Below are 11010 nucleotides of genomic sequence, written 5' to 3' on the forward strand. Positions count from 1 at the left end.
AAACAACGAAAGAGACCAAAGAAACTAACACAAAGGCCACCAAGTCACACTTTCTAGATTCACATATCAAAACAATCTTAGGAATTTAATAACCCTATCATAAGCAATCCACCTATAGCAATGCAATGAGTGTGTGTGTGTGTTCCAAACTATATCCATCTAACTAGAGGCCCTAACACATGCAACATAAAACATATCTCAAGCAAAAGGTTCAACACTATAACTCACGGGTATAAAAGTGTTTCGTGTGAGGATTCTCTCTATGGAGTTGACAATGGGTGTACACACACTCTCATGGGGAATTAGGCAATTATGTACAAGCAACAAGCAAACATTAATCTTATGATAGGAACACTAAGAAATGAGGCTTCCACCATGCTTTCAAAACCTTACTTAGAATCAGAATGGTTAACACAAAAGGTTGTAATGTAGCTTGAGTTTAGGGCTATATGAAAAAAAAAAAAAAAAAAAGATAAAACTGATTCAAAAACTTCCAAGTACATACAAAGGGAATCTCATTAAATATTTCATTAGATCACACTTCTTACTTGATGTACTCTCCAACTTATCAAATTATCAAATAGCATCACTTTTCCTTCTTCTTCCTCTTCTCTTCTTCTTCTTCTTCTTCTTCTTCTTCTTCTTCTTCTTCTTCTTCTTCTTCTTCTTTTATTTTATTTTATTTTATTTTATTTTTTTTTAACAATTTGATAAACAAACACATGCCACTTTGGTATTCTTGCCATTTCTACCCAACCTAGACCCCTTTTTTTTTGCTTTTTTTTTTGTTTGGATTTTGAAGCTCACTCAATTGAACACTTTGCAGCTTGTGCTCTTCTTCTTTTTCTTCCATTTTTTAATTGAAAATGATAAAACAAAAGAAAAAAAATACAAATTCCACACCTAGCATACACTTGGCAGTAAAAAGGGTAGAAAAATTAGTATATAGGCTATACTCCAATGTGAAGAGACATGGATGATGTGGGCATTGAAAAGAGAAAGCTACATGTATTTATTGGCTCAAAGTTGGCTACTAGGAGTCTATGATGGAAATGGTTAGCTTGAAAGGTTTAAACGTTGATCCTAAGTTGACCTTCTTCATATCTCAATTATATTCACCATCTTACCACAAACCATGTAATGATTTTCTCAAAAGAAGTGCCTAATTCAACAGATCAATGAACGCTCATCACAATTTACTGCATTTATAGGCTCTCAATCCTCTCCAAAACTCAAAAGAATGCTTAAGCAAAAGAGTTCTTTAGCTACATGTGTCAAACCACCATTTTACCATAAAGCTTGGATAAGTGCATTAGGGGTTCTGTGGATGCTTCAGCAAAAAATGATTATGGTGGGTTTGGTGAATTCACAAAGATGGCTATGAATGAGACTGAGTAGACATATGAAAATGATGCATGTGTGATGTAAAAGATTGACACATGAAAATATGTTACAGAGTTCTAACAAGCATTTTAAATACTAAATTTGCACCACCACCACCCAACTTAAATAAAACATTGTCCTCAATGTTTAAGAATCAAAATTGAATAATGAATAACTAAAAATGGTGGAATACACATGATGAGTAATGTGGATGGCTTACTAAGCTCCAAAGATGGTAACCTAAAATGACAAAATGAAACTAACCTACAAACAAAAATAAAGAAATCAACAATCAACTAAATGGAGAAGAAAAAAAATAAGAGAAAACAAAAATAAAACAAAACAAATAAAGAAAAACATACCTGTGTGGGGGATTAAGGTGGATAGACCGAATCCACTTGTGAAATCTCTTCCACTTCAAAAACTTATCTATCAGTAAGTATTTTTAGGCATTCACCATTTACCTTAAAAACCCGGCCATCTCTAGGGTTCTCTATTTCTACCACCCTATTTTCAAAAGCATGTTTCACTACAAAGGGGCCAGTCCACCTGGACCAAAGTTTACCTAGCTGCTTCAGCAAAAATGAAAATATAAGTGTACTTGGTCGTTAGGTTTCAATGTCTTCCTTAAAATATTTTTATCATGAAACTCTTTCATTTTAACTTATAGATTTTAGACTTAGGCAAAGGTTTTAATTTCACTCTTGGTGCTTCCATACTTGAAGGAATCTGTTTTTCACCTTTCTTAGGCAACTCCTCAAATTTTGATTGCCATGCTCGTGTTCCATAATCCCAAGTTTTATAAAAAATAGCACAAAAATCAACTACATCAGATGGATCACTGATAGAATCAAACTTAGAATTAACAAGAAAATACTCAAGGTGATCAAAATCATGAGCTAAGGAAACTCCCCTATCCATGAGTGAGTCAATCATGTATGTCTGGTGGCTCTCATCATCATCTTCTGGCTGTTTTGCAATATGGAAGATATTCATCCCAAGAGTCATGTTTCCAAAAGATAGCTTCATGAGCCCAGTCCTGTAATTAATAAGAGCATTAGCAGTGGTATGGAAAGGCCTACCTAAAATCAAAGGAATTTTAGAAGTAGTATCAACAACAGAGCTAGTTTCAAGGATTAGGAAATCTACAGGATAATAAAATTTGTTAATTTGAATTATAACATCTTATACCACACCCCGAGGTACTTTGACTGAATAGTTAGCCAATGCAATGCCACAATGGTTGGTTTGATTTCTCCCAACCCCAACTGCAAATAAATAGAATATGACATTAGATTCAAGCTAGCTACTAAATCTAGCAAAGCTTGCTGAAACTCATGATTTCCAATGCTATATGAAATGGTTGGACAACTAGGATCCTTGTACTTGGGAGGAATCCACTGCTCAATTAGAGCACTAACTTACTCTGTAGGAACACTGTCTTCTTCACATGGTGCTTACTGTTAACTGTACACAAATCTTTAATAACTTTTACAAAGTGTGAACTTATCTAATAACATGCAAAAGAGGAAAGTTAATTTTTACTTGCTTGAGGTTCTCCAAGATTTCATTGTTAGGATCCAAAGTTCACTTATTCAGCTTTAAAGCTTGAGGAAATGGTATGTTAATTGGGCTCTTTATTACCTCGTCTTCTTTGGGCAGCTCGGCACCACTATTGCTTTGATCCTCTTCCACATCCTTTGATTTTTTTTTTTGTTAAGATGTGTAATAACTTACCACTTCGTGTCACAATGGCATTCACATCGTTCAAATTCTCTTTGTGCCATATGTTGACCATGTGGTGCAGACTGAGCTTAAGAAGAGAACTTACCTCGCTCATTCACACTCAAGGAGCTCATAAATTTGGACACTTGGTTCTTTATCTCCTTATTTTATTCAATAACCTGCGTAATGAAAGATTCAAACTTTTGATTAGTTTTACCTTGTGCTTCAATAAAAGCATGTAAAGTATCTTCTAAAGAGTTCCTAAAAGAAAAAGATACATGATATGGTGGAAGATATGATCTAGGGGGTTGTGCAGGTGGCTGGATTTTAGACTTCCAGCTAAAGTTTGGGTGATTTCTCCAACCAAAATTGTATGTATCTGAGTAAGGTGATGATAAGTGTCTGAAAGTGTACTCTAAATACCCTATTATTGGATTAAAATGCTAAAATGTGAATAGGAATCGTAGGAATTAATGTGTATTCTTGAATTGAGTTTCTATTTATGTTAAGATACTCCTAAATAGTTTTTTATGTTTAATTTTAGAGTTTATAAAAGAGCAAGTCAAAGTCCAGTCAAATTCAAATGAGGACCTTCATGGGATTTGAGAGCAATTGGATTAAGAAAAAAAAAGAAAAAAAAATCACAAAAGGAAATTGCAAGAAGTCCAAATCTGAAATTTGCTAGGAGACAGTCTAGAAATCTTTAGTATTTTGACCATAACTTTTTACTCACATATCATATTGATTCCGTTCACTTCAGTTTTTTCTTGAGATTTTTATTGTCCATTAAATTTATGCGTAACTAAATTATCAAGTAGGGTTAGGGATGAACTTACACATTAGATATTATTTTTAATTTATGTTTTTGATTTTCAATTACTAAAACTCTTTTGTTTTATCATTCTCAATTCATTGTTGATGTTTTCTTCTTCGAATAATCATAGAATTTATTCTATTTATGGATTCAGTCATGTCTTTTCTATTGAATGGATTAGTTCTTTCATTATGTTTGGATAAATTATTTATCTATATTGATTTAGTTATTTGCTGCAACATCGCTCCCTCAGTATATTATCGTCGTTTGATTTTCTCAATAGGGATAGTAATTTACGTATTTTAAAAGTGGTGAATAATTTTTCAAACGGTTATATTTGATTTAATTTTGCTTTATAAATCTATACCTTTCGATTGGAAATTTTGGGAATTGAGTTCCTAATTGAGTTATCCAATGAATTAAGAATAATTAAAATACCAAATTTGTGTAAGGGATTCCCGATACTCTACTGTTCATCAAATTTGAGTACTTTTTTCGTTAGTCACATTGCTTCACTTTAATTTGCATTTAAAATTAATTCTTGCTCTCTATTAATCATTTAATTTTTCTTTAGTTTCTTTGTTCTGCTATTTTTTAAATTTTTTTCCTGTGGAATCGACACCCCAAAGCTGTGCTACAACTACTGCGTTATTCTTTGGGTGTAAATAAATTTTGGCGCCGTTGCTGAGGAGATGGTAGAAGAATTGCTAGATAGTTTTATTTTCAACAGTTTGTAAAGGCGGTAACTTCGTTTCCTCCTTTAGCTTGTTGCATCTTTATTTTATTTTCTTTATCTTTTTGTAGTTTTGTTTTTTTAGTGTTGCATTTTTCTCTACGTTACATACACAGGTATAGAGACGCCTCGGGTCAGTTTGTTTGTTGAACTGTGTTAGCGTCAGAGTTAGAGTCTAATTTTTCTAATCATTTGTTTGATAATTTTTTTAATTCTGAGGAAATGAGTGAACATGGAGATCAACCCATTAGGACCCTTTAGGATTACCTCACCCTACACGCATAGCCACACCATCATGCATCATATTTCCAGCTAATACTCACCAATTGGATTTTAAAATAGGGATAATACAATTACTCCCTACTTTTTATGGCTTGAAAAATGAAAATCCATATGTGCACATTAGAGAGATTGACGATTGAAGAAGTAGTTGCAACCTTTCATAGTCAAAATGAAATTGATGACATTGTGAGACTTAAGTTGTAACAGCCCGCTAGAAATTCAATTGTGGAATTTCTATTGACTTTAGGAACCTCGTGAAGACTTTATAAGTTTTCACGAATCCATTAATCATATAGGTTTTAGTCTAACTACATAGTTAGTGTTATTACTCATTATGGTATCAGAAGTGTGTTTTTGATTATTGGAGATAGTTAGAAGTGTCTTAATGTATTATGGTTTGTGCTATTAGACTCGGATGGTTAATTAAGGTTTTATGGTGCAATAACACTTTTTCATATTTTCGGACAAAACGTCTGTTCAAAACTGTAGATATTATTGGATAAAAATATTTTGAGCTAATTTTTATAAATATTATTGGATAAAAATATTTTAAGCTAATTTTGTGGATATTATTGGATAAAAATATTTTAAGCTAATTTTGTGGATATTATTGGGTAAGAGAGTCCTACACTTAACACTCACTCCAGCCTCATCTCTTCCATATCTCATCCATAAGTATCTCTATCCACCCCTCCCCACGAAATTATCTCATTTACACTTTCCATTAAAAGAATACCAAACACTCTCTCTCGGACAGCTTTTAGGAGTTCTTTTGCACACCCATTTCGAAGCTTTTGTAAGTGTTTTATCATAAAGTCTCCTTCATATAAGTTGTTCCTTTTTGAGTCTAGTTTATGTGAATATCTTATTTGTCCCATTTTAATATCATTTGGTCAGTCAAATATTGTATAAACTATAGAAAGGTCATTCTAAGAGATAAACTGGAGAATATGTTATAGTTTGGAGTTTTTGACCAAGCTAATGGATAGATATTGGTCCGAAATTTTTATGGAGTATTGTTAACATGTATATATGACTATTGGTTGAGTAGTTTTGCATGATTAAAGGTTTTGATGAAATATTTTCTTATATTTAGAAACTTAGAAACTGGAAGAGGAAAAACAGTTTCTATTTTGAGAATGTTTAACTCTTTGGTGGTCTAAACCTATTCCAATGACTTTGATAATTTTATTGGAGGATCCTAACCATCTTATATACATGTTATATTATTATTTTGAAGATATTTGATGTTAATTTCAAAGATATGAAATTTTATGCAAAGAGATATTCAGATAAGCCAAAGTGTGGATGTTCTTGGCTAAATTTATGTTTTGGTTAATTTTTAACCATGCAATCTTGAATTAGAAGCTTATATATGTTTTAGGACATCTTTTTAAACCATGTGATGGTTTGGTTTGAAGATCACATATTTATAAGTCATAGATCAAAAGGTTGATCAAAACAAGTTGCAAACAAAAATCAATAGAAATAGCATATGGGAATTTCGGCCCTATGGAGTTTTAATAGTTGTTATTAGTTTTAAATTTTTCTAAATTGATATTTGAATTGAGGATAAAATTTACATGAGGCATGTAAATTTTGGTGACTTTTAGAGTTAGTATGTAAAATCCTTAAGTTATGGGTAAAACGGTCATTTTCCTACATACAGAGAGTAAAATGGAAATTTTACTCTTTAAGTTAGTATTTTCCATATTTCAATTTATTAGTGATTTAGTGCTAACTTTTAGAATCACTAATTACAGTTCCTCGTGATTGCGCTTAAGGTTTTATAAGAAACGCAGAGATCAAGGTAAGTTAGCTTTTAACTTACTAGCAGTCTACTGTGTATGTGTGCTAAGTAAAGGAACTAATGTGTATGTATGTGTGTTATCATATATGTCATGCCATGCCAAGTTATCACGTAATTGTCTATTATACAGAATTTATTCTGTTATCAGTTTTTATCTGTTACATAATATATTCTGTCATGTGTTGCTGTACATTACAAGTACGTCATGCTAAGTATGCCATCTATTACATGTATGTCAAGTCATTTAATATTCACTGTTGCAAGTATGTCATGTTAAATATGTTGTCTATTATATGTTATGTCATGTTACGAAATGTTTCTATCTCAAGTTGGTTATGTATTTCAAGTTATGTTCAAGTCACGTTATGTTACGTCAGAGCTTCAATCCTTTCGTATTCCAGTCACGTTTCATCTTGAGTACATTTAGTTTCGTGGGGTTCACAACATCTGTGGCACACGAAGTATGGGGTCACAACAATTGTGACGCATACAATACATGGGGCCACAACAACTATGGAGTATGTATTTAACTGCATTGTGATGTGTAGAATACATTGGGCCACAACAACTGTGGAGTATGTATTTACACGTAGAATACATAGGGCCACAACAACTGTGGAGTATGTATTTTTCATGTTAAGTCAAGTTTATGTAGAATACATGGGGCCACAACAACTGTGGAGTATGTATTTACACGTAGAATACATGGGGCCACAACAACTGTGGAGTATGTATTTTTCATGTTAAGTTAAGTTTCAGAACAAGTTCATGATAAGTCAAGTTTCTTATCACGTTCATGTTAAGTCAAGTTTCAGAACAAGTTCATGATAAGTCAAATTTCATATCATGTTCATGTTAAGTCAAGTTCAGTTCACGTTTCAATTTAAGTTATGTCAATTTTGCTATATTGTACGTCAAGTTATGCTTCAATTACTTATGAATTTGATTGCATTCATGCTTTTACTGTCATCCATGCATCATTAGCCTGTGTGGAAGTTTGTTTATTAACTTACTGAGATTTGTAATCAAATCTCACTTTGGTAGTCCCAACTACCATTCCCCCAGAATGGTAGATCTTGTTACAGGACCTAAAGGAGAATCAGGAGCTGACCAACTAGACACAGTTGACTGAGCGACGATGCGACGTCAATGTTAATATAATAGTTAACGTAAATTACTACTTGTACTATGGAGTTGCATCTCCAGTACTTTTTGGATCATAAGCATTTTGAACTAGTGTTGTGATCTTAGTTGTTCAATGGGTCTTTATATATGAAGTATGTTTTAAGCATTTGGGATATTTTCAGTTTGGTGCATAGTATTGCTAAAGAAAAAATTTATCCGCTGCGAATATTGCATAATGTTATATGCATGTTAGAAACATTGCATCTTATATGTCATGAACGGGGGCAGGTAACCTTGTGTTGCATGTCTCGACGCTTCAAATGTCCGTCCGATCCCAAACGGAATTTGGGGGCGTCACATAAGTTCTTTCCTTTCTCTTTGAAGGATAGAGCTAAGAGTTGGCTATACTCGCTGAGACCACGATCTATTGGGTCATAGAATGAGATGATTCAGGTCTTCTTTAATAAATATTTTCCCAACATAAGACCAACGCTTTAAAAAGGCAATCTCCACCTTTGCACAAGAGGACAGTGAGACTTTGTATTAGTTTTGGGAGAGATTTAAGGAGTTGTTGAGTATATGTCCTCACCATAGGTATGAATTGGCGCTTAGTGAGCTATTTTTATGAGAGACTTACACCTAGAGAGAGCCAATTTGTGGAGATGATGTGTAATGGTGCGTTCTTATAGAAAGATCCTGATAAGACCATAGAATACCTTAATGAGCTTGCTGAAAAAACTCACACTTGGATTGGATCTAATGGTACTAAGAGCACAAATAGGTCACAACCTACAGTAAACCCAAATGGTGGTGGAATTTACCATCTCAAGGAAGAAGATAACCTGAAGGCTAAGGTTGAGATGTGATGTGAATCCCAATCGACTCTCTTTGAGACCCAATAACAATATTGGAAAAAAAAAAAAACCCAAGAAAGCCAAACTCAAGTCTATGAATTGAGAATCTAAACCCGTTGAGATCTCATTTCAAGAACCTAGATTATATTAGAATCTAAATCCATTGAAGAACCCATCTCAAGATCCCAGATTACAAGGAAGAACGTCACACAGGTTGTGATTACCTTTGATAAGTTCAGAAGTTCAATCAAGAACAAGAGAAGTAAACTCAACTCACAATGAAAATTCAATATTTTCTAACCTTCTTAAATGAGGCTATAAGTGGTTTAAATAACAATCCCCAAAAAACTCTAAGTGAATAGTGTTGATGGTACTGTAGCGTGAACAGTGCCGAGCTACAGTACTTCTAATGTGACGGCCCCAAATCCCCATGCATGGACACGGGGAAATCGAGACATCCGGATGATGACATCACGGATCACCACCCTATCGACGAGTGTCAAGTGTGTGTATAAGCAACAAATGTGCACGAGAAACACGCAGCGAATAGCAAAGTCATAAACTAAGTACCAAAATTTTTCTTGTTTAATACAAAGCTGTTCAAAACTTACATATTAAAATATTACAAAACACAAATATTATTTCAAAACCAAATACAAAGCATAACCCAACTCAGAACTCCGACGAAGCCGCATCCTTGGGCTCAGCCTCCTCCTCCTCTTCGAACTCTGCACCAAAATCTACGGAACCAAAAACGGTGCCCCAAGTAAGTAAAATCCAAACACCACTAGATAAAAACATATAAAACTCAAACAACATGCATGAAAGAAAAGCCAATGCACATGTCCCGTAAAACCATATTTTTCCACGCATGCCAAAAAACCCTTTTGGCCCAAAAAACATATCGCTTAAAACCAAGTCTCGCCATTATCCCAGATAATGGCCCAAATCACCATTTTCCCAGAAAATGGATCAAAAGCCTCAAAACCAAACCTCGTCATTTTCCCAGAAAATGGCCCGCATCCGAAAACCATAAAAACGATCCAATTATGCATGCACCATGATCTCCCCTAGGGATCATTCGCACACCCTGGCTCTATGCCACACCGCAGGTAATGACTACGCATGTGACACCTAAATGAGCGATGCCCAGACTCGCGCCCAGCGCATACCTGGCCAGGCCATCCTCTAGTCCCCGCCACTTTAGGGACCACGGAGTCGACATGACAGCGTTACCGTATCGTGCGATCCGGTCGTCACCCTGCGACAACCCAGGGGATGTCACTCAGTATTATCCACTCCCGAGTGACTAGAGGAGCTCCACCAAGATAATAACCCATCCTGGCTTGGGCTCGTGAGACACACGCACCCAAAATCCATTTACGCCAACAAAACATGATTTTCTCTCTTAAAATAAAATGCACATGTATGCAATATGTAACGCACGCCTCATGGCACAAATAACCAAGCAATCACAAACAACCAAAACCAAGCACTCCATCCTCAATCCATCCGAGCCCCGAACTCCTCGGACTCAGTCCGGAATCAACCAACCAACAGCAAATATTTATTGTAAGAGTAAAATACATTTAAATCTAAAAGTAGAGTTTGAAAAATACTTACAGTGATATACGGTATTTTTTGAAAGCTCGCAGCGTTGTAAACGGCGGAAGAAAAGCAACATAACAATGTAATTTACACTGTTGCCGTGGGTAATAAATTACCCACTTTTGAACGGGAACAAACCAAGGCACGAAAATGATAGGGAAAGATCTTGAGATATTTATAAAGCTAAGGGAAACGAGTTTTGGCCGTGGGTGGTGGTGGAAACGGCGGAGGAAGCAGAAAAAGCTCAAATCGGAGTTAAGTTCGTGGGAGTTGCTCTGGCAACGGATCGAGGTTGGAAATGGGTGGGTTAGGTGGGCAAGAGGTAGGGGAAGAAGCTGTGAAGAGATGGTGGCCAGAGGTGGTGCGATGGCGCTGGAATCGGTGAAAAATCGTGTGGCTTGGAGGAGTTCGTGGTGTCTAACGGTGGCTCGGATGGAGGTGAAACTTGGTGGGGATGTTCACCGGTGAGAGGGGAAGAAAACTGGGTGGGTGGTGTAGGCCACGCCACCAGCGAGCGACGGTTCTGGGCTGCGAAAGCAACCGGCAATAGCACAGGTGCCGTGACTTCCAACCGTATGTGGCGGCTAACGGTTGGTCCGATGGCTCTGAAAATTGGTGGGGACGATCTCTGGTGGGAGGGGAAGAGAATGGTAGGGGTGGTGCACTACATGGTAGC

The 11010-nt window shown here is 35.6% G+C and overlaps 1 non-coding gene across 1 annotated transcript; it reads right to left on the bottom strand.

The window, feature by feature from the left end:
• Positions 1-8362: 8362 nt before the first annotated feature.
• On the bottom strand, positions 8363-8469 carry LOC122295303. Its single transcript, XR_006237960.1, has one exon. It is a non-coding gene; the product is annotated as a small nucleolar RNA R71 (small nucleolar RNA).
• Positions 8470-11010: the final 2541 nt, after the last annotated feature.

Source organism: Carya illinoinensis, chromosome 14 (assembly GCF_018687715.1).
Source record: "Carya illinoinensis cultivar Pawnee chromosome 14, C.illinoinensisPawnee_v1, whole genome shotgun sequence".
Taxonomy (NCBI): domain Eukaryota; kingdom Viridiplantae; phylum Streptophyta; class Magnoliopsida; order Fagales; family Juglandaceae; genus Carya; species Carya illinoinensis.